Here is a 24,339-nt window from a genome sequence, read left to right on the forward strand (position 1 = left end):
CACAATTTGTTTGCATGGCCGGGTGATCTGGGCAGAAGGCAGAAATGGTTGTCCTCCGACATCTCAAAGCAGATCAGCCTTCTAGCAAGGATATTGAGGGTTTCAAAAAACCTCCCATGGAACTGCAAGCCCGGGAGTTCCAAATTCTCCTGATTTCCAGCTTAAGCATTATCCCACATTGTTTCTTGTGCCAGTGCTTTAGCTATACCTCCCAGTCTTTAACTCGTCGGACTACAGAAATCAGACTCTGATATATAAAGATATCAGACGCTGGAGCCAGCAGAGACTTCCACTGCTCCTGGGGACACAAAGTGAGCAGGATGAACTGCTCCAGCTCAGTGCCATGCATGGGGAATAAGTAGTGCTGAGTTTGTGCACAAGCAGGCAGGGTTCTTCATCATTTTGTAGCTCCATGGGCATATATAGCTAGTGCAGAGCTACACTGCACACAAGGAGCAAAACATGGCACTACTGTAAAGGAACCAACATCACCTGAGTCTGCAGGAGTAACTGGGCAGCTGGGACACATGCTCACTCTTTTAAAGAAGTGTCTGGATGCATTCTTTGATTTGTTTTTGAATAGGTAATACCTATTCAAAATGTTTTTGAATACTCACTAGGTATAAAAGGTTGATTTATAATTTCTGTCATTTCTAACTAGTTTTATAATACTCAGAAGAAACGTGTTCAGAAGTTTCTAATGGGTTGGACACCTTCAAGCTCACTGTAGGAACTGGAGTGAGAGAAAGGGACTGCAGGCAGAGCTCAGAGCCAGGGCTCAGTACTATCGAAGATTGTTTAACAGCCAAAGGCAAAAACACCCCGAAGGTCAGTGACGTTCCCCCCTCTATTTCCTGAAAGCAGATGGTGGAAGAGTTTGGAATTAATGGCCCTGCAGCGCCCGGCTTGGCACCAGCTCCCTGCAGAGACGATCAGCCTTTTCTGCTGACAGCCTGCGAGACAGCTCTCAATCCACGTGGCAGTGTGTGTGCCCAAGAACCACCCTGCAAATAAAATCTGGGAAGACAGATCACTGAATGGCATCAAATGCATTTAGAAAAAACAATTTCTTTTTTATAGCTGATTTTATTGTGCAATTCTGTCAAAGTCACCAACTCATCTCTTTTTGTTCAGTAATTCTAATAAAGGAATGCACATATGGAATCAGGCCCAATCCGGTATTTTTCTCCCATGAACAATGTAGCAACACAAAACATTGCTTTAGAGAGAGACAGGGTAAAAGGCTCCCCTCTCCTCTCCCACATACACTTTAACTGTAAATCTTTAGATCCAAAAGCTAGTTCAAATTTTTTTCTCCTCATTAAAATGTGATAGTATTTACTGCTACCTAAATTTATCCTTACCACCCACAGAAAAATTTAAGACCTCTAAGGTTTTTTCACTGTTGTTATCATAGTGATTATCAATAATTAGATGCAAGAAAACTAATTAATGCCAGTCAATAAGATTTTTCGGAAAAAGTTTTGTCACTTCAATGTTCTTTTTTCATTCTCCAAGATAACATATTCCCAAGTAAGGTTGAAAGATTTTGACTTGGAAGGAAATAGCTCAAAGAAAGACTTGGTTATCTAAAGCCATGCCTGCCTTCTCATAAAATCTGGGTCCAGCGCTGGGGTAAAAATAGTTTAATCTTTCTCCTTTTGTATATGATTGAATTAACTACCAGATTAGGATGACATTTCTGACGGTAAAGTTTATAATTTCCACTTCCTGAAAACTTCGAAGGAAAACAAAAGCAACCCTGTGGCTGAAAAATAAGCCCCACAATGCTAAATTAAAGAAGTTCAATCTACTCAGCTCATAAGGAAAGGATGAAAGGTGAATTGTCACTGAATTTATATGACCACATATGGAAAATCCTTAGAGGAAAATTACTTCCCAGTTTTGCCTTCTTGTCCACTGATATAGACTCCTACCTGTGAGCCTGCCATCAGACAAACAGGCAGACAGACAGACATCCCCTGCCGTCAGCTTGTGGAGTAGCTGCCAGACTCAGGGCTGATGCTGGCTACCATCACTAGCCCTGCCCTCCCTGCTCACATGGGGATGGCTACCACACTGGCCTCCTCACAAGCAGCCTGTCCAACAAAATGCCTCCCAGTGGTGCTGGATTTGTGCTCAGTTGGTGCCACTGGATCATAAGCACCAGCATTTTGCAAGCTCAAGCATCACTATAAGTTATTGCTATACATCTGCCTATACTAGAGGCAGGGAAAAGAAATTAGAAAGGTGCCACATTATCCACAGTGTCAATACAACTGTCCTTATGTAAAATGACAGCAAAATCCAATGTGAATACACGGCTTACACTGAGGAAATTCTTTTCATAGACAATGTATGCATATTGCTGTCACACAGCCCCTAGGACACTCCTCTATGCCACCCTCCTCTTACCTCCTTTTTTCTTTGAGAAAAAACAATCTCTGCTAACAGAGATGTTAGCAGGTATTATCTGAGCAGCTTCCAATATTTTGCCCAGCATGTTCACCTGACATTTAGGGTGTTTCCATATTCTCCTGCACAAAAGAGCCTGGTTTGTTCACTGAGTGGTACCTGGTCTGCTTTCATGAACAGAAAAATGCACTGAACACAGTGGGAGTTAAGAAAGTCCAAAGCAAGGTGCCTGCACGCTCTGTTCCAGAAAATATTTTTAGTTAAAGAACAGCAAAGAGCAATGTTCAGAAATTCAGGACCTACCTGTGATCTAGCTCAAAGTCTCCCAGGTCTGCACACAAACAGAGAGTTCAACTTTCTTGGATTTGTCACTGTCCAGCCTCTGCTTCTTCCACACTGTGTCTCTCCACAGCCCATAGATGCCTTATTTATATTGCTGTGGGTACTTTTTACCCCCCACCTGACTTCCAGTTCTGGCACTTTTTGGAACTAAAAGTCAGGGGAAGCAGTAGACACTGAAAACAGGATAATATGCAAACTGCAGTGTCCAGCAGAAACGTAGTGTAAGAATTTTTTATGACAAAGATTACTGGAGAAAAATCAACATAGTGCTCAGTTTTGGGGTTATTTTAGTTTCCTAAACACTACCACACAAAAAATGTACTTACAAAGAAGTTTCAGTAATAGCAAAAAGTGTTCCTGAAACCACGGTTAAAAATTGAGTATCCTCAGGGCTTGAAAAACAAAACCACAGTCAAAAAATAAATGTACTTTTCAAAACAATCCAGGCATCTACTCAGCATGTCAGTCGCAATCCACTACCAATACATCAGAGCAGTCTTTCTCTCTCTACAGCACACAAGCCAAGCACTCTGCAGGCCTCCCGGCAGCACTAATCACAAGGGCTCTGGCTATCTAAAACTCAAATATTAGTAATAGAGCAAAGTCAGACCTTAGAAACTCTGAGAACTGCTCATGAAGAATCTTGCATGCCCAATAGCACTAATTCACAACCCTTCATGGAACAGTAGTTCTGATTAGGAATATCAGAGAAACCAAAAAGAGCTAGTTAGAGTTATGATTTCCAGTCTCACAAATTATTTTTTTTATCCCAGAGTATTTGTATCATTATTAGTCTGCTGAATTATTTCATAAATGACATATTTAAATATGCAGTCTTAGTAACTAAAATGAACTAGAAAAAAGACCCCACATCCTTTTAACTCCCTGTTTTCTTCTTATAATTTATCTGAAGAACTCTTCCTTGAGCATCTCTGCAGATTTTCATAAGAAGAAAAATAACACAGTCCTCAAACATAACTAACAAGATAATACCATCAAGAACTTGCAGGTTAAAGCTGGTAGGACATATAATAAGTTGTATAAATGCAGCTTTAACATATGTCCAGAATCCCTTCCTCTGAACTTCCAGGGGGAAAAAAAAATCAATGTCTCACTGGAAAGAACAGGATGTTAAGTTTTAGGAGGTTGTTTTGTTTCTGGAAATTTTTTTTAATTGAAAATTTGGTTTATCAGAGTAAAGCAGGCATCAACCTTGGTGGGATAGCTACTGCAGCTCTGTAGCAGTCCCTTCCCCCAGGATTCAGCTATCAAAGCTGTACCTGTGAAATGCTGTCAAAAACCTCAGTGCCATTCCTACCGGGAGTACAACTAAAAATACCAGCTCAAATTAGCAGCGTGCAAAGACAGTCATTAAGTACCTTAACACCTTCCTGACAGAACACACGCAGAGATTCCACTCAAATTGCATTGCCATGTACCTGAACCAGCTATCTGTATTGAACCACAATAGTTCAAACTATTTTTAGGCTACTGCTGGGGAAAACAAACAAAAAAAAACCCACAAAACACCAACCTGATAGCAAAAGTACTAAAAGGGGTCCATTCCAAGAAAAGTTCCTCTGACCTTTCATATATCCATGGAATACTATAAGTAACATATTTATGTGTAATCACTTTATCAGCATATCTGATATCCTTTACAACAGGTGAGGTCTGGAGACACTAAGCTCTGCTACCCTGTCTTCACAAACCCTTTTTTCCTTCCTATTACCAAGAGACACAATTGAAAACATAGACCATATGTAATCTTATATTTTCTGCCACAACTACAGCTGCTCCTGTATCACTGCTTGTTTTTATCTTCCAAAATCCAAATCTGCATATATAACAGGCTTTTAATAACAGGAGCTGGTCCAGGTACCTAACTCATAATCGCTCAGGACAGCTGATGTCCTATAATTTATGTTATTAGTGACACTGTGTCACCTTACTAGTTAGTTGGTTTTGCTTTTTTCCCCCAAGCTCATTTCTGTCAAAGCAATGCTCACACAGGAATGAGGCAGCTCAGGCTTTTGCTAATTTGGAGGATGCTGGTGTTTGGCCAGGGGAGGAGAAGGGAACAGCTATCCACTGTGCCTCTGATCACTGGGAGACAGTGGCAACAAAGCCAGCACTGTGACTGCAAACCTGCCACACATTTTATTCTGTTCTTTATTACCTGACTTGTAACTTGTTTCTGGATTTATCAGGGTCAGCTCTGCCTCCAACCCTACCTTTTCCCCTTCCACCTTCCATCAAATGGACACACATCTACAACTCTAACAGTGACCCTTATCCATAAATATACTTTTATTTCCTTTCATTGTTTTAATGTTACTGTAAATCTCCTCGCCTTCAGGGAATGCCAATGTCATTTTAATGCCATTTTCAGCACCACTTTTGATGTCAGAGGCTGAGCTACACAGGCGGCCAAGCATTCCCACACTTCTTTCTGCATTACAGCCAATTTGTTCACGGATTTGTTCACGGATGCACATGGGCGAAGTGAGCAGCAGCAAATGCATCCTATGCTAAACTGCCCTCTCCTCTGGCCAAGTTGCTGCTGCTCCTCTGCTTCCTGTCAGCAGCAAGAACTCAGGTGAAAACCAAAGATTAATTTTAAAAAATCAAACAGAACTACCAAAAACTTCAGTTCCCCTTCAAAAATAAATGAATTCAACTTTTCAGTGAATCACCTCAGAGGATTGTCTGGTTCTACACATTTCAGGATAGAAGATGGTAACTGCTACACTATTTTTTGTCATTTTCTCCCTTCCTTTTTCTTCAGATCCTCTAGCTGGCAGCTAATTCACATTCAAGAGAGATGGGAAGAGGAAGGGGGGAATTGTCATGCTTGTTCCCTGCTCCTTAGTTCAAAGTTTTGTGGAACACCATCTCTTACAACACTCCTCGAGGGAAGCTCTGCAAGGCTTGGACAAACTGCTTTGTTCACAGAGCGACAGGCTGGCTGTTCTAGTGATACCTTCATTCCTCAGGACTGGCTCCTTCTCCTGCCCTTGCAGGGGCTGGCTCACCAAGGATGGGTAAAAAGGCCTTTTTTCTCCTGCAGAGGCGCCACCTCAGCTGCTGCTGCGACCCTGCAGTGCAGGACATGTGGCCTGTTCGACACAGACCACAAGGCTCCCAGCACAGTCCTCTTCCATCACAGCAAGAGCAGCACCAAAACTGCACAACAGAAATTTTCATGGGTAAAACATCATATATAAGCATTTGAGCTAATCAATCTTGTACTGATTTAGTTGTAAATTTTCATGCATAAGCGATTCTAAATCCATACTGTCTTGGTGCAGGGACCAGTACTAAAGGCTTTGCTTTAGCTGTGGCAGAAATGCTGAAGATGTGATATAGCTTGAAATTTTGGCATTAAAACAGAGAGGATGGAATGGTTACTGTTCTTAGCAGTCCATCAATCTAAGCTGCAATCTAATTTAAAGTGACATTTTTACAGTTCTTGCAGAAACATGAAAATTAGAAGGTCAACTTCTTTAATAAAATATGACAGGGGGTTTTACTGTGACATTTTTCTTTTTTATATTCTTATTAGAAATAATTAGAAATTTAATTAACAATTGATGATCAGACTTAATGTCTCTGATGAAGTCATTACTATCAATGAATAAAACAGGCTAAGAAAGGCCTAAAGGCTAAAACAGGCCCTAAACGTAAATTTAGATTAACGCAAAAAGCCTACAGACAAGATTCTCTGCTTAAATTGAAACTGTGCTTCTTTGTAGCAGTGTGGTGCTGACTTCCATGAGCACTTCTGCTCTTATACTTCCTGGGTATAATGTTTTGAGTTTAGGTCTCTTGCAGTCTAACCTTCCTTGGGAGCATCCTCTAACTTCTGGTTAAAAAGGCACCTCTAAAGTTAAAAATACTTCAAAGTATCTGATTTCATTCTGAAGTTCTGTCTTTACCAAGCAATAAAAGTTATCTGTCATTTATTGCATGTAAAAATCAGGATCTAAATAAATAAACCTCCTTATTTGAGAAAAACAGCACAACAGCAGCAGAACAATAGCTGTACAATACAACAGTTTTGAGTATGTCATGAAAATAATTACAACAAGAATAATGACTCAATTGACAATTTAACAAAATACTATCCATTTTTTACTCAGTTTTCCAGTTTGCAATAGTACAGGATGGCTGCTCAGGCCGAAAGAAGTCCTTCTAGCCAGAACATAAAGTCTACACAAACTGATAACAAATATGTCTTTCCAGATTATCACTGCCTGCAGGGTTTCATATCTGAACTTCCTTTTAAAATATCAACCAAACAGCAAGCTTCATTTGAGAAGAGAAAAGAAAGGGAAGTATTTCTCTGATATTCAGAATGAGAGAGAAGCTTCAACAGACACGGGAACAATTCATTGAGACTTGTATATAATTTTGAAAAAAACAAAGCTCATGCTTTGATCGCAAGAATTACACCACTCACTCATAAAAACTTGTCTGCAGCTAGGGAATTAGAACACAATTTTTAATAACTGAAGTACACAGGAGTGAGTTTGAGAATCTCAAGGCAAAGGGAGAATGAATCAATAAGGATATCAACAGCAACTGCTCCTTATCATCCATTCTTGGTGCCATCAATCCACCCTAGATGGGTTACTGAGATTCTTCCTGCATGGCCTTGTTTGCAAAAGGAAGTGTGCTACAACAGTGGATCACCCTTCCCATTTGGCAGGAGGTATCGGATTTCAAGCATGGGGGGGCCACAATCAGATGTTCAATGTGATGAGACTCCCCACCAGCAAAATTACCCCATCCATCCACAGTCTGTCCTAAGCACCACAAACATAGGGGATATTACCAGAGAGTAGAGAGCTCTCCTTCCGCAGGAGGAAGCCTGGCATGGACTATTATATGTGCCTCATCTATCTCCATTCAAAACCAAATTACTTCATCTCTTGATTTATTATCACGGTGGCAGGAATACATCACAAGGTAGGACAAGGGAGTTAGGAGTGACCCTTGACTGCCCATAGGATACGTTCAGGAAACCTGGCCTCAGGATCTACAGACATATGCATCAGAAGGGATTACATTCTGGATCTATAATCCATTCTTGCTTTTTATCCTTTTAAACTTCTCCGGAGATGGGGAACTTCAATAAATTCTGATTCAGTACATAAGCCAGTAACTTGTGATGTGGAACTACTGAAATTCTGGAGTTCTGCACAGCTGCCAAGTTCCTTTCCCTGAGTCAGCAATCACATACTCCTGAGTGCAGGAACAGCAACACCAGGAAAGGCATTAGATGTCAATTTCTTCAGAATACAAGATCCTTTAAAGTTCAGGTCTAACACTAGTCCTGATTAATATGTCAGGATCAGTTACCTACTTTTTTTTTTTTTTAAAATAGCTTTAGGCCTATAAAACCTCTGGCTTACCACAGGCAAGGAAGATGACCATGACTATTTTCCTTCCATATGTATATTTTAACCTGGCAGGGACACTCAACAGGCAATGACACTATAAAATTACCCCTGCATAACACAAAACTATTTTCTTGCCAGTCTCCTTTGGAAGGAAACACTGTGTTTCTATGAAGATAATCATGAATGATGGCCATTTATAAAACAATTCCAAATACCAACTATCAATCTGCTTGGAAAACCAAACTAGCAACATTTGTTTAATCTCAGATTATAGGCACTGCTGCCTGGAACTCCAAATATTTGATCTACCCAGTCAAAGTTCGCTTTGCATTCTGTGACTTGGCTCAGATATTTCAGTCTGCCCTGTACCATGCCTGGTGCCTTCTAAGGAAAAATAATGTACTAGTATCACTCATTTCCCCTCCTCCAGTGATTAAAAAACCGTGTTTTGTCCCTTCCTGGTCTGTGTGATGATGTTGACTGGTCCCCAGACCATTATTTGCAATGCCACCACTGTTTGAGTACATAATTCCCGACTGTAAATAGAAACTGTATCATTTTGGAAAGTGGTGATAGAGCCAAGGACACTAACCATATTGATTTTTGTTGTGTTTATCTGTCTCTTTATATCTCTGCAAATCCCTGGTGATTCTGGTATCACTTTATAACACTGCATTTTTCCTGTTTTCCACTGAATTAAATGTCAGCAGATGACAGCTTAGTCTTTGTTGTTGCCATTCAGTAATTTAACTGCACTAAACAGGGAACAGCATCTGATTGCAGAATCTTTTTGCACTAGCTCTGTGTTATTTTAACATCTTTTTCTGCTGTCTTACTAGGTTGAAGATCAAAAGCATAAATGGTAAACCTGCTACCAGCCTGTATTACAGTGTTAACCACTTAAACTGTGATTCAGCAACTTTGCAAAGCTGATAGGTAAAACTTATATAAGAATCACAAATTTGACACACATGGTTAACTCCTCAGATTTAAGGTTTTTTGATAAGATTATCTCAGGAAAATATGAATAAACAGTCCAGCATATTATGCAGAATCACAGAATCAGAGAAACATTTAGTTTGGAAAAGACATTTAAGACTGAATCCACTATTCCCACCAATGTAAACAAATCTCTGCCTATTTTCTTATACAAGAACAATTTTTTTTATCCTGTGCCACCACCTCTTCTGTTTAATTTGGTCTATATTTTTGATGCATAAAAACAGCCAAGGAGCTGGTTCAGCATCCCTGTTCACTTCAAACCTCAATATCACAGTTCTACTCTTTTCTGGGTTTTTTTCAGTCCCTACATCCATTTATATTGTATTTCCCGACACCCTTTAGGAATATGTTCATAAAGACTAGGAGAGCCATAACACCTTTAAATAGGAGTTACAGTACCTCTATTGGCCTTTTAACCACTATTTCCTCACCTTGTTCACAGGGGATGCAGACTGTTCTGCAGAACTCTCATGGGGTTCCAGGTCAGTGGATGTGCTGGTGGGGGAACAATGTCTGAGATCATCCCCAAGGGTAGATAACAATTATATCAATGCATGCTTTAATTTGCCCTATATCAAGTCACCTTTAAAAAAAATAATAAAAATAAGCAGAAATTGGCAGAGAAAACATACGCATTTCAGCAGTTTACAGGAGCTGTTCTAGATCTTAAGTAGCTCTGAGAATTAGGCCCAATACATAAGCAAAGCAAGTTTTCAGTATATATACGAAACCACAAGCCCCAAACGTTAATGTCTGCAAGTAAAACAGAAGATTCAATGGCTAAAAATGTAAATGGTTGCTAGTAAGCCACATGCCTTAAAACTTTATCAAGGCACTGTCAAATCAGAGAAAATCACGTATGCATGAAGTTGTCACCCGTCACCTTGGATATTCATTTTTATTTATTGGAGCTTCATCTGTTGTGCAATGAGTGACTCAGGCTGCTTCAGGATCCAGCATCTTTCACAGTAATGGGTTCACTAAAGCTGTAGCACTGCTCTTGGCTTCTGCTCAGCAGTTGGCCTGAGGTTACAAACTGTACTGTTTATTGAGCCTCATTAAAACCACTGTCATGTGGAATCAGCTTAGCTTGGCTTTAAGAAAATATAGAATTGCCTAAATGTGCAATTCCTTTTGAAGTCAGAATGCTAAGTTTGTACCATATTCCAGTGATACTAATAATGATTCTGATTGCATTCTATGAGCCCTAAATGGTCACACGAGTTTGTTGTTTTAAAACCTGACTCCACAAAAGTAATAATTATACTAAAATAATTTGAAGTCAACTTGCAAATAATGTTGCGACACAATATTTGTCTAAGTAACAAAACTCAAATCCTTATCATGCAGGAGTTGTAAATGCACAGTATGTGTCCAATACCTTTGGCAAGAAACCAAGGAAGTATTTTAAATTTCATATTCGATGTTCAATTCATCTAGGCTGGCCCTGAATATTTATTGAACTGTTATCTCACATACTATAAAGCACTGAGGAAGTGAGTTTTGCATGAGTGCTATTAAATATCCTCAATGTGCCATTACAACTGGTAGCCTTTTTGTAGAACAAGACCTTAGCAGCTTGCAATATATTGTACTGTAATTAATATAACAAGGCTGTGATATATTATCATAGTGTTCCTGATCCAGAAGTGGGGCTGGCTTCTGGGAGATACCGAGGAAAAAAAAAGCTTCCCCTAATATGTTTGTTGATTCCCTTCATTCCCAAATTATTTTATTGTCCGTACAAAAAGTAGTCTTAGAAAATAAGCATGAAAGAAAGGGGTATTTAAGCAACCATTATTAACATGGAACATGGGTTACAGTTTTAAAGTGGCTGAGGAACAGATTTAATAATTCTTTCCAAGCCTTTTTGCTATCATAAATTGTGATAAAAACACAACAGAAGTCAAGCTAAAATAATAAGATAATTCCTAACACAAAGATCAATTAATAAAGAAATCATCCAGACATTGAACTTGCTTCTCCTAACATCAGCAGCAAAATCTCAGTGATTTTGCAAGATGATATCCAATGCAGGAAAATTAAAAACTCTCTTATCAAACTAGATGCTGCTGTAATTTTCTCTGGGAATTAGGCTTTTTTTTCTCAAGTTATTCCTATTATAAACAAAATTTAAAAGAACTTTCACCTACACAGAGAACAGAATTCCCTCTCCTGTGTTACCCGAAACAATTCAGAGCTGGGACTTAGCATTAAGCTCATGTAACTTATAAATTTATGAGGGCCTCATCTCATGACCAGAAAGCCCACTGTTAACTCACTGGGTGATGCATGTGCAGGGAGGGTGGGGACCAGAAACAGGAATAAAGATATATTTGGTATCCTCAGGGTATAACCACTGAGAAGTGTTACCATATTCTCATGGGTCAAAATTACTTCCATAGCTTGTCAATCCATCTTCTTCACATTCTTTCTTTGAACTCTCTTCAGTTTATCAGTTTTCACAGTCTTTCCTGTACCTTACAAGGGATTACTCTACACTACTAAATGTGTATAGAAAGAAGACTGTCCATCAGAAAAAAAAAATCAGACATATGAATTTCATCTTGTATATAGAATACTTGATTGTTTCCACATTTTTTTTGACTATTTTAAGTTCATCCATAAAATGGGAGGAACACCGTAGAACTTCTCTGCTAGCTGGCTTACAGCGGAAAATGTAGAGGTTTCTTTCTCCTTTTATTCTGAGTTACACTTCTTTTATTACACAGTGAATTTCAGACTTGATAGTGCATCAGGAGTTAGCTTCTTCCAATGTGACATTATCTTTAAATTTAAACCAGGAATTTTCTGACTGCTTAAATTTAGTGCCATTATAGTTCTTAGTTGTAAATCATACTCTCAAGTAATCATTGTTTGCAAGCAAGAAATAATCAGATCAATTCAAGTATCCTTTCTCCAGCTGAAAATCAGAAACTAGAGGAAGAAGTGAGTCCAGCATGGCAGAGTGTCTTCCACTAACCCATCAGGCCAAAAAGAACTGTAAGAAAATAAATGTAAGACTCTTCAACATAATACTGGATATAATGATATCAATCTTGTCTTTTTTCTTTCCCTGTTTGAAAAGTTATGCAAATTTCTTTTCAACTCTCTATCACTATGATCATTTCAAGTGAACAGTAATCTGATAGTCTGTTTTATACCCTCTTTGGAATATTCTTAAAAGTCTAGGCTCTCTTTTTTGTTGTTATATCAAAAGTGGGTATTATTAAACTCTGAAAGAGAGTTTAAATGTCAATAATTTTAATGAAAGAAATCAAGAAAACTGGGACAATCCCACTCTGTCTCATGGTGACATGTAAAAGCAACACATTAAAAAGAAGTGGCAAGTTTAAAAGCAAACAGATAATGGAGATGGATATGCAGGAGGCAGTAATAAAGCAATGCCTCTGCACTGAAAACCTCAACTCTCCTATCATTAGCACAATGAAGCAAACATTTAACTATTGTTTAAAGGCAAAACAAACCAATCAGGAAAAAAAAGAAAACCCTTTTTTTTTTAAGACAAAGTAGTTCTATGCCTAAATAAAAAGGCACGAACTCCTTCTGACCCAAGAGAAAGTGAAACAAAACCAAAGAGGTAATAATAGCAATACATCTCTTCATCTTGTGAGTAAATTTTCATTCAGTAGTACATAAACACCTCACACAGATATATGAATGATTTTGTTTTGATTGTTGTCCATTATTATGGCAGATGAAATGCCAGCTGCTGTGACTCATTAGACCTTAATGTAATAAGCTTTTCTTTCACTGCAGAAATGGGACGTGGATGGAGTGGTGGGCTGTAACTGTGATGTCTGCAGCCTCCTCTTTGCTTGGCCATGACCTTAAAGTAACCTTGGCAGAAGACCAAGCTTTTAGAATGATATATCACTTTATGCTCATTTTTTTCTAGTATGATTTGTGTGATTTAGCCCCATTCACATAAAGAGAATTAAAACACCATAAAAACCAGTGTAGAAAACCAGGGTAAGAAGAAGGGTCGTATTATTAACAAGCAGCCAGCACCTATGAGTAGAACCCCAGGATAGCTTCCTCCAGACTATTGTCAGCCAGAAGTTTCATTCCCTGAGCAATGAGGATTTTCTAGTAATCCTCAGAAAGAATATCACCCTGTCTTTACAAAATCCTTAGTGTTTCATTACTGCTGACTAATGTGAAGGTCTTTTTGAACTCCCTAGAAATTTTGTCTCTGTGGCATCAGCTCTACAGGTTAATTAATTTTTTGTGTTAAAAAATATATGTATTTTTGGTGGGCATAAAACAATCACCTTTTAAATTCTCTTAAATTAACATACTTCCCTAGAATACAAAAAAGTAGTATGAGACTTAAATTATCTTTTCTAAGGCCATCCTTTCGCTGCTCTTCCTCTTTCTAGTGATTCAAACAAACATATCATTTTCTGTATTTCCCACCAACCTCTTCTACCCGGTGAACATCAAGAACCAGCACAACTCTATTCCTCTGTACAGGTCAGGTATTTCAAATTGGCATTGAAAATGAGGTCCTATCAACCAAATACACATTAACCAGATGCACATTTTTATATATTCACAGAGCTGATCACATAGATAGGTTTGATAAGGAAGATTAGACAGATATATTGTTTTGAAAACCCACACACTATGTAAGGAACCTCCAAATTACAGAATTACTGTGAAGGCAATACTGTACATGGAGATAGCATATATGCAAATATGTTCTAATATAACATGACAGAATCACTGGTATAACACAAATTAATTATGTTTCCGTATAGGAAATTAAATCTTTGCTAATAGGTGACCTATATTATAATTCTACCTTCTGTTCTTAACATTATTTGTTGAAATTATATAGCCTCTAGGAATAGAATCACAGAATAATTTGGGTTGGAAGGACCTTAAATATCACCTAGTTCTAAATGCCCTGCCATGGGCAGGGACAGCAGGTTGTTTAAAGCCCCATCCAACCACTTCCAGGGATGGGGCATCCAGAACTTCTCTGGGCAACCTGTGTCAGTCTCTCACCATCCTCACAGTAAAGCATTTCTTCTAATACCTAATCTAAATGTACTCCCAGTTTAAAGCCATTCCCTCTTATCCTATCACTATAGGCCTTTGTGAAAAGTCCTTCTCCACCTTTCTCATAGGACCCCTTTAGATACTGGAAGGTGGTATATGGTCTCCTCAGGGCCTTCTCTTCTCCAGGCTGAACAGTCCCAACTCTCTCAGCCTGTCTTCACATGAGAGGTGCTCCAGACCTCTGATCCTTCTTGGTATTCCTCATCTGGACTCACTCCAACAGTTTCACATCCTTCTTATGGTGGGGGCCCCAGGGCTGGATGCAGCACTCCAGGTAGGGTCAAGACAGCACAGCAGAGCAACAGAGTCCCCTTCCTGGACCTGCTGGCCATGCTGCTTTTGAGGAAGCCCCGGATACAGTTGGGTTTCTGGGCTGTAAATGCAGCACTGCAGTGGGGAAAGCAGCATTGCAATGCTTCTAATGAAATAACTGATTATATTTTTGGCCTATTTTCAAATCAGCTCATTCACACTGGATTTTTGTATCATTTCACCCAAAATACCACTTTCTTTGAACCATAAAACAGTGTAAATTTGACTTAAATGTCTAAATGGCTATGGATGGGAGACCAATTTAAGAACAGGAGAAACCTAAGAGGAAGATTAATCTCATGCTAGTATAAAAACCAGATACAATTTTGAGAATATACATTTAAAGTTTCACTCCAGGAAAAAACATTCTCACTGAATCAAGGACAAGCATTATCTAGCTACTATGTCAGAAAATTACTCAAAATGTCAGAAGAAATGGATTCAGAAGCAGAGGTTAAGAAGAGATCATTTTAGAGAGCCTTATCCTGCCAGGAGCTAAGCAACTCCGGAAGCTCCTTAACTCCTGCTTTTACCAGATAATACAATATGACGAAACACCTACCAGGAACTTTTCTTAAGCAATGTCTCAGATACCGACTTTGCAATTCGAGCCCTTGACAGTATTGAATCCACTTTTTATTGACTATAAAAAACAAAGTTCAAATGTGAATCAAGAAACTTCCTTGTAAGGCTAGTTGCAAAAACATTTTCTTCAGAATCAGCAGTATCACCCTGAGCTCCCTTCATACTCAAGAAAATCAATGCTCAGGTGCATTTATAGGCTGAAAACAACAAACACGATAAGCAAAGAAACTGAAAGATGTTTTCTTTCAATTGCTCTATCACCTTTTTCACAGTGTCATAAATGTAGCAATATTAGATGTAAAACTGAAAACCAGAAGATGTATCAGAAAAATATAGCCCAAGAGAATCACATACAAAGAGCATTAGTCTAACTCCACAACAACAGTCACACCAGAGGAGTTCTGTTACAGGACTTTTTTCTGTTCCTCCATCGATGGGGTTTGTGTTGCAGTAATATCACATGATACCAAGGTAATGATGGTATTTCTAGTACAACCTTTACTAAGGAGGAGATACTAAGAAGGGGTTTAGAATTGTCTAAATGTAGCAGTTTCTTTTAAATAAGAGATCAACCAAATATCAACTGAACTGGTAAAAATTTACAAATTAATTCTCAATAGAGAAAACTTTTTGATGTTCAAGAAGTCAGAGCTCCTGAGCTACAAGGAACATAGACTCATAGAATCACAGAAGGTTTGGGTTGGAAGGGACCTTTAAAGTTCGTCTAGTCCAACCTTGCCATGGTCAGGGACAACTTCAACCAGATTAGGTTGCTCAAAGCCCCGTTCCATGTGGCCTTGGACACTTCTAGGGATGGGGCAGCCACAATTTTCTGGGCAACCTATTCCAGTGCTCATCAACTTTAATATAAAAAATTTCTTCCTTATATCCAATCTAAAGTCTTTCAGTTTAAAACTGTTGCCCCTTGTCCTGTCACTACAGGTTCCTGTTAAAAACTCTCTCTCCATCTTTCTTATAGGCCCTCATTATATATTGAAAGGCAACTATAAAATCTCCCCAGAGCCTTTTCTTCTCCAGGCTGAACAACCCCAACTCTCTCAGTCTGACCTCAGAGAATAGGTGCTCCAGCCCTCTGACCATTTTAGTGGCCCTCCTCTGGACACACTCTAACATATCCATTTCTTGCACTGGGGAACTCTTGTACTTGTACTATGGTACTTTGCGCCTTAAAAAAACTGGAGAATTAGTTCCTGAAACTTTGAAGGTCTACAATTCCCTTTAGTACACTAACTGTTGCCCCCTTTCCTAAAGGAAAAAATAATCTTACTTTTCCTTCTTTTTAAAAAACCACATTGTTTCTGTGAAGGAAGAGGGGAATAAGGGGAGACAGTTACAATGTTTCAAAACAATTTTTTTTAACTTCCGTACTTCGGATGTTACCTCAAAAAGAATGAAAAACATAAAGTGATTTTAGAAGGCATTTGTGTTCTTAAAAATGCCCCCCAAAAACCCCAAAACAATACTAGGAGAAGCAAACAATACTAGGAGAGCACCTCCTGAAAATGTTTGGGGCCGTAAGTATGACTCAGAGCATAAGATGCGCTGGAGTAAAGTGATTTAGGCAACCTTCCCTCTCTACTTTTCTTCCTTCTGTGATCACCTTCATTCTGCAGTACACTATTCACTTTTCCTTTTTCTGTTTTTGCTTCAGTTTTATTTTCTACATTTAAATACATCAGAAGCAACTAAAACTTAATATTGTGATGTAAGACACCTGGAATGTTTTCCCTATATTTTAAAAAGTGCAATTTCTCATGTGCTACATTTTTCCTTAATTTATAATCCTGAGTCTATTCATTTTTTTAGAGCCATCAAAATATTTATACATATATAACTTGTCTGTTCCTTATTTTCATTCACTTCCCACTCTTTTCACCTCTCTTTTCTTTGTCTCCTTCCTTTATTCATTCAGTCTTCTTCTTGGTCTTCATTTATTTACCATAACTTGCACAGAGAGAGAAAAAAAAGAAAGCAAAGTATTTAAAATGAACTAGTTGTGTTCAGAAAGGAATAATAATAAAAAATTTTATGGTCATTTCATGAAAAACAGCATCTGCTGAGGTGTAAGAGGTGTAAGATGAAGCTCTGGCTGAACGATGCCCTCTTTTAGTGAAGAACCCCCAGGATGGACATGGCTAACAGCGTCCATTTTAAGGATCCTCATGCCAGCAAGGCATGTCATACACATTACAAAAAAACATCTGTCATTATTTTTATGTCATAGACCATGGTCTTTAGAGGCAAAAGACTCTGCACAAGCACAGTGAGAGACAGAAATCTGAGCCAGACACTAGATTCTAGTATGTTTACTAAATACGTAATTTAAAGGTGGATATTAGAGGCCTCTTTCTCCACTATCTACCAAACATTTTTAAAAATGTATTGGGTAAAACTATCTGGCCTGAAGAGCACATCAGCTGTGAACATACCATAAATCCAGATTTTTAGCACCATGGAAAGCTGCCCTTCCTACATTAATGCAAAAATTGAAGGACATTATTTTACTCTTGAATGCATCAATGTAGTTTCTGTTGAAGCTAATGGACTACTTACAGTAGTAACTACTGCTCTTCGTAATTAATAGCTGTGGTCACTGGGGATTCAGACAAGACTCTACATTTGTGTAATGCCCCATATATTTCATAATAAGTGCCATACTTGGTAGCACTCTCAGAGATTGTTCATGGCCTAGGCGGGACTACAGGGCTTCGGGCAGAACATTTAGCTCCTCTCTACTTTGACACCTACCTGCAAAACAGAGCAGGTTATTCTGTGGAAGCTGAGAATGTGTACTTATTGCACCTATGATTTTTAATTCCTGAATCCTACAGATTGTCTTTCTGAAGCCAAATGTTATCTCTACTTCTTTACATCCAAAGCATACTCACAGAGGGCATCTCCCACCTCTTTGCTTTCCTATTTACTGAAGCAAATATTTCACTGTGATTATGTGTAGAAAAAAAAGGGACAGGGTGTTAGGTTTTTAAAATGGCATTACGAATATAACTCTACATTCCAGGAGGAAAGAAAACACAAACACTGCATTGCACAAATATTAGAATACACATAATTTCACAAATTTCCCAAATATTTGACAGTAGGAATGAGATTTTTTTTTTAACGAAACATCTACATAATGCAATTTCTTATTTTTCTTATATCCCCATTTTACTGCTTTCACTAAAATGAAATGTTTTAAAATTAAAATGGCCTCAGCTCCTCCGCTCCCTCAGGAGACATATGTAGAGATCCTACTGGGGAGGGGACAGCAATGCCCAAAACCAAGTGGCAGCAGACCCAATTCTGATCTCACCTCAGCTGTGATGACCCACCAGGTTCAACTGATGATGCCTCATGTACAATGATGTAAGGGCACAGAGATCTCCCAGAAGGAAGGGAAAGATATTACTGCAAATACATGACTGAAATTTCTGGAGATTCACGAGGCTGTAATCTTCCTGTAAGTCACAGGCCATCTGCCTTTACATACATAAATCTGAAAGATTTTCTCAAAGAAGTTACAGCATATAATTAAACCTTTTTACAGACATTACAAGGAAAGCCAGTTCCTCACTGGCTCATCACTACCCTAATGCCTCAAAACATGACTTCACTTGGTGATTCCCGGCTGACCCCTTCTGCTTACAAGCAGGAAGGACCGTCTAAGAAATCCTTAATCAAAACACTAACTGAAAATATGTTCTATCCATTGGTCAAGGTCAATTTTTTCCTTATGAAACACATACAAGACAGCCAAAAGGGCAATTTACTTAAGTCAATAAGTAGTAATACCTGCAATGATTTACTGCAATAGTAGAACAACATGCACATTTGAGGGAAGAGTATCTACACATCTAGGTTACAAAGCTCTTTAAAACAGAGCCAGAGCAGCATTTGGTTCCCTTTGGTTGCAGTGAATAGTTTGAAGGTTGAAATTACATTCTCTGTTGATCACTGGGAGACAGGCATAGGGACAGAGTATTGAAAAATTTCACAGTGTCCTTTTGGCTGCCTTCCAGTCCCATCTCCAAGTGGCTGCTATTCTATTTAATGTAACTGGAGTCTACCCTTAGGATGAATATCTTTCTTCCTGACAGTTTTTGTTCTTTTTCAAGGCAGGGGAACAGCCACAGACCAACAAAGACTGCCTCTCCCCAAGCCTCTGCTGAAGGGCTGGGAAACAGAACAAACAACATGGCCAAAATGCCGCTGCACGACCATCTTGCAAACGAGTTTCTCTACTATTTCACTGAAAATGCAGAGGGTTTAGCAGCTGAGGTTAGGATAATCCCAGAAACAGAAATGCTTTTCAATTGAAAAGATTTTTAAAAAGCAACGTATTTTGAGGAAAATCTGTTTCATAGCTGCAATACATGGCGTCCAGTCATAAAGAGATACTGTCTTGCTAAAAGATGGTAAGCTATAGCTGATTCTTGTAGTAACAATGTGGGCATTTTTAATACAGACACAGGCTAAACTGGTTGTCTGGTTGCATACTTTTAATCAGGGATTCTGTATTAAACCCAACCTGCTTAAAGAGTCTTCAAAACCTTCACCCAAAAAAGGTTAAATAAATTCTTGAAGTGGATAGTCCTGGGTTAATTGCTAGTGTAATTATACACTGTTTGTACTGACCAGATATAAAGGTTCAAAAGCAAACTCTCAACAACATCAGTCTGTGTCTCATCTGGAGCACCCTTGGAGCATACACTACACATATAAGGACATGTTACGCTATGTGATTGTTTTTCATGGTTACTGGCTCCAAAATTAGCCAAGCCCCTAACTGACCAATTTCTGCTGGTAGAGTTACAAGCTTCCCTGGCCGTCAGGCTTCACCAATTACCAATGCTCCTCATGGACCTTCTTCCCACTCTGCACTGCAGATGTTTGTGCAGCACAGAGGCTCTGAGGCACACAATAAATTGGCACCTTCTGCTTGTTATATCTGCAAGAAGCAAAACACTAAGTAGTTTAGCAGACATTTATGCTCCCCAAAATAGCCAGGACTGACTCACATTTACCCTGACTCACGTAAGTTATCACAATCACATTACTTTCAGCAAAAACATCAGTTAAAAAGAATTTGTGTCAGGGCCACAAGCAAAGAACTATTCCATTACAGCATGCCTGTGCCGGGAAGTTGTTAACATCTTCAGCAATTCCCTTAGGAAATGTCAACAGCAGCACCATAAAAAGCAAACGTATTTGTTTGTCTAAATATTAAGAAGAGCCTGAAAGAGTTTCTAAAATGTCAACAAGAAAACCACACTCAAAACCAGCAGGATTTCTTTTTGTTGCAAACATAAATAGTTCTTATGTTAATTTGGAGAGCAATCGATGTGGAGTCAGCATGGGTACCAGAGTGAAGCAGATATTCCTCTTCTCAGTATGCAAGGAACATATTAATCATGCAAATAGAAAGCCTTTGGAGGAAAAAAAAAAAGATACTATCTCTCTTTGGGATAAGAGAAGTAAACATGTAAATATCTGCTTGTAGAAAATGAGGGAAGTCTAAGGGATGGCTAATATTTGCCAGTTACTGGGTTACTGTTTTCTGTACACGGTGAAGGGCAAAATATTTTGCACTTAACATATTGCTTATTTCTTTAACATACTGTATAACACAGTCACAAGACTCTGGTATTGACAACTGCACTAATGAACCCCACTTTCCAAACATAAAACACTCTTAATAAACCTTTCATACTTCATAATATGCTAATCATTAATGATTCAATATTTTAGTGTTCTTATTACATAATATATATAATATCATTGTTATTTATCATTGTCTTTATTGTGTGATAATTAGCAGTGCTGTACTGGTTGCACTCTTTTTTTATTGCAAAGAGGCCCATATAAAATCAGCTGGACACTCGTTGCCTCTGTCCTCTGCATCTCAAAAGCAACATTCACCTGTGTATCAAAGTGAATGGCCACAGACTCCATCCGTTCCATCTGGAAAGGAGAGAAAGGATGGAATGTTCAAAAGGAGGTGCCAAGCACAACCAATATCCAGTACCAACAGGCCTGGGATATACTGTTTCCATATAATTTTAGTAAGTAGGAAGTGGCTTTATCACATGGAAATAGAAACCAAGCCACAGCTAGGTACTGTCCTTTATTCAAAGCTTGTTCATTGCCCTGCAAAAAATCTGGAAGAGCCAAACACCTGCAACACTGTAGATAATCCCTTATGGTTCTCCCTTCTCGAGCTAGCAGGAGGCAAGCCCTTCTTGAGCTCCCCATTCACTAAATCTTCTGTTAGCTACATCCTGCTCTCCACAGCCAAACTCTTGTTTAGCACCATTTAAGCTAAAACTTCTCTACCATATCCCAGCCTTCTTGGAAACTGCCAAGAGAGGACACAGGGTCTCCATCACAGGTTACATAACAAACTACTTCTATCACTGTTTTTCATCCAAGAGTCTGGGAATCAGAACATCAACTGATTCTTTTAACATTAATTAATTACCAAGGCTCCTTTGGGTTCCTTCGGGTTGTTTGCTATTGCCTTTATAAATAAGGACAGAACTTAACAGAGTAAAAATGTTCAGTTTTGCTTCAAATATTTTAGGAATTTGTTATCTAAAAATGAAAATAAAATCACTGTTAACAACAAAATATAATTATTCTGTTACTATGAGTTTCCATGATTATCACATCTCCAATGATTTACAGATTCTTTTCTTTTTTCACTTTTCCAAACAAGCACAAGGATATTTTTCATTGCTAGAACACTTGAGCTGGAAGCTGAAAGTCAGGTTAGACGCTTACTCATCAATTAGTAATTAGGATTTTGCAGGTCAAGTTCCGCCCCAGTGTCAGCTGTCAAGTTACCTTTTACTGCAGCCATGTTAAATATACACCCCCATCCACACCCTGTATTGACAATCATAGATGTAACTACTTCCATTCATGGGAGCTGAAAAGTTATTGGACATGAAGAGGACAGGGTGGGAACAAAACTGAGCTTAACTTTTCATCAGGACATGTTCTAATGAAAGCAGACAAGAAATCCACTCACTATCCTCACAGCTCACAGCTCTTAATGACTCATCCTAAGCAGGAACAAAAGCCCATACCCATGACTTGTAAACAGAAGACATGATCATTAAAATAAAGGCAGTTCTATTTCTTGTTTTGGAGAACTCCTAAATTTCACTTGGAATTAAAAGTATTAAGGAAAAACGTTATTCCAACTCAACAGGCAGCAATCACAGAGCAATGAGCTCTCCAGTTGGTACCCGCGTTCATGTGAAATAGTGATTTGGGAGGAAAGAAAAACTGATACTCGTCACCCATTTCAGGGGATAGAAGGAATTCTCCCTCCCCTGCCACACACACAGATACTGTATCTCTTCTGGATCCTGCTGATAATATATGCTCTTGAGGCATTTTCTGTTATTATCACAGAGAGTGCAGACATGCTATGCCAGCCTTCTCTAGTATTCCCAGTCTCCTAGAAGCACCACAGGGTTCCACACATTTAATCTGTTTTATCTCTTCAAAAGTAGTTTACTTATTTTGGAAATTTAAGGGAGTGTACTTAATTCAAAGGAGGTTTCTGAGCATTCTTGTTTGTAAGGTACTTTGAAGATGAGTTATTTAATAAAGAAGACCCATGTAAATAGAGTAAGATGATCACTTTTTTTCTCAGCTGCGCCCCTCAAACCTCTAATTCCCACTAGAATGGAGGGAATAAGCCCAGGACAAAGCCTCTATTACTATTCAAGCCCATTACTATCTGTGACCATGACAAGACTTGAGGTTCTGCTGCAAAACAGCTGTCAGTTGAGACAACACAGTCCTGACACACCACAGTCTTGTTTCTAGCTTACAATCTGCTTCTGCTACTGATGAAAATATATTTTTAATATAAATGAGTCTGGTCCCTAAAGATTACAGGGGGCAGGAAGAGAGCTTCCCACGTTCTTGACAACATTTTGAGTCTATGCATCTCTATATTTCTGTCTGTGCAACAACAACAAAAAAAAAGCCTGACAACAGGACTAGTGATACCTGTAAAATCAAGCACATCTGCTTCTGAAGAACTAGGAGCAAAATGTGAAGTTATAAGAATATTGAAAAGGCATCATAATTTTAAGGCAAGTCTTCATTTACCCATGTTTAACGTCATAATCACCCATATAACATGCTCCTCTTTCTCTTTGGAAGGAGATGCATTGGTCCCACAGGGTTCAGCCATTCTTTTTGATTTAGTAAGTATTCCTTTCAGGGCCCTAGAGAGAGCTCTGAAACATAAGGAGGAAAACAAGTTTCCTATTCAGAGAAAGAAGGGCACAAAAGATGCTCTCACTTTGTGAGAAACTTTTCTTAAAGCGGGACAGAAACCCAAAATGGCCCAGGAAGGGCTATTGAGTAACAGGAGGGATAGCAAAGGTGGGAGAAAGGCCTTTCATATCAAGCAATGTTGTGATAACTTTTATCTCCAGTGCTGGAGATAGCAGACCCAGCATTTAAATAAATTGACTGCTACTGTACCCTGACATCAGTGTAAATGACTGATTGGTTGGGTAGCAGCATAAAGACATAAGAGAGACTATCAACAAGGATGATAAGGAACACAATCAACAATCCTGGAGCCCCTCAACATCCTGCAACAGAACAACCTCCAGCCTCAAGTCCAATGAGTCTGACTGTGTGATGGACAGGCAGTTAGTTAAGTCTATGCCAACATATGTGAGGAATACGTACATCTTTTTAAGTATGACATTTTTATTGAGGTTTCCAGTTCACTTACTAGAGCTCAATTCAGTCAGTATGGCAAATGCATACCAAGTACCACTACATTTTGACCAGCAAGTTAGCCAGATATGCAGATTTTTAGGCAACAGCCTGAGTGTTAACTCTTCAGTCAACTGAAGTTCTGGGCCAAAAAATGCTCCTGTTAAAGGAGTGCTGTCCAGGACTAGGCTTAGGCAGATTCTTCACCAAGATCACTGTATGCTTGGTATGCACTTAGTTCTGCCTTCCTGTGCAATCTACAAGTCTGGAAGCCAATGGCTAATATTATCTTCATTACTTAGACTTGATTTAAATTAAGACCTATTTAGTTTTTTTCCCAGCAATTCAAAATTATAGCACATAGTTGTAGAATCACAAAACAATTTAGGTTTGAGGAGACCTTTGGCACTGATCTGCT

The 24,339-nt window shown here is 38.8% G+C and overlaps 1 protein-coding gene across 4 annotated transcripts in view; it reads right to left on the reverse strand.

Moving 5' to 3' along the window:
- OXR1 (oxidation resistance 1) overlaps positions 1-24,339 on the reverse strand; it is a 264,006-nt gene that overhangs the window by 184,482 nt on the left and 55,185 nt on the right. The window lies entirely within an intron of this gene.

The sequence above is a fragment of the Neopelma chrysocephalum genome, unplaced genomic scaffold (genome assembly GCF_003984885.1).
Source record: "Neopelma chrysocephalum unplaced genomic scaffold, ASM398488v2 Primary Assembly neopelma1_86, whole genome shotgun sequence".
Classification (NCBI taxonomy): Eukaryota; Metazoa; Chordata; class Aves; order Passeriformes; family Pipridae; genus Neopelma; species Neopelma chrysocephalum.